Raw genomic sequence first — 1,447 nt, forward strand, 5'->3', positions numbered from 1 at the left:
AAAATTATCTAGAGGTTTACTTCTAGCCTGTAACATCAGTGTTAACTTATATAAAAAAAATCTGTGTACAAACAATTCATATTTTCAGTTGAAAAAATGTAGCAGAAAAGATGTGTTCGAAGGGCAAATCAATCGAACTTTTCCCAACAAACGACATCTATTTATCAGTCTTTTGAAAATAAAGACTGCAACAAAAGTAATATCTGAAGGAACCGTGAAAAAATCGCGACCTCCGTTCAACATTTTCTACGACTTCAGTGCCGACACAGCCCCCCTCCCCAGTTTGTCATCGTCGCATTAGCTGTTAATTTTCCCGCATTCCACCGACAAACAAGCAAAAAAACCCTCCAAAAGAATCCTGTACATGTACTTATCACCAAGGACTTTAGGCATTCGATGAGTTTTCGTCAAAGTTACACGCTTTTGAAGCGTTCCTGCGTGATTTTTCCCGCGATCACAGCGGGGATATCAGATATTCCACCAATAATGGCGGCCGGGCGAGCTACGTCACGCCGAAATGGCCAATGGGGTGCGACTCTCGCGATTCGCGAGATGTGAGTTACTGCGAGACTTGCGCGAGACTTGAGTTAGAATCAAAATGGCGGCTCGGTGAAGGCCGAAATCGGCGAATTTTGAACTTTGAGCGAAGTTTTCGGGGGAAAATAAGGGCGTTGCTCATTTTTTTTATTGGCGCGCCGTGCGACCATCGTTTAAAAAATAGGCGCATTATTAAAATTACGGGCGCATTGCGACCAAATCTAGTCGCAGTCACGAGCCCTGGTAAGTCCTACTTTCGCACAGGTAAATAGAATAAGAGAATGGTCTGTGAGTCATACGGTCACACAGCCAATATATAACATGTGAGTCCTACTTTCGCACAGGTAAATAGAATAAGGGAATGGTCTGTGAGCCATTCAGCCACACAGCCGAAATATAACATGTGAGTCCTACTTTCGCATAAGATAATAGAATAAAAGAATGGTCTGTGAGTCATACGGTCACACAGCCAATATATAACATGTGAGGCCTACTTTCGCACAGGTAAATAGAACAAGAGAACGGTCTGAGAGCCACACAGCCACACAGCCGAAATATAACATGTGGGTCCTACTTTCGCATAGGTAAATAGAATAAAAGAATGGTCTGTGAGTCATACGGTCACACAGCCTAAACATAACCTGTGAGTCTTACTTTCGCACCGGTAAACAGAAAAGAAGAAAAATGGTCTGTACGGTGACACATTTTAAAATTAACTTCGCAGTATTGAGTCAACGATCAGCCATGAACAAATACTAACTGTGAGCCATACGGTCACACAGCAGATCTTTATGATAAATAAACCAGGTCATATAACGACGTAAAGAGCATGACCTGATATTGAGCTAATTTCATGATGTATAAACCCCAGGAGGTTAAAAAATATCATAACAGGCAAAAACCTGAAATA

Source organism: Branchiostoma floridae, chromosome 8 (genome assembly GCF_000003815.2).
Source record: "Branchiostoma floridae strain S238N-H82 chromosome 8, Bfl_VNyyK, whole genome shotgun sequence".
Lineage (NCBI taxonomy): Eukaryota > Metazoa > Chordata > Leptocardii > Amphioxiformes > Branchiostomatidae > Branchiostoma > Branchiostoma floridae.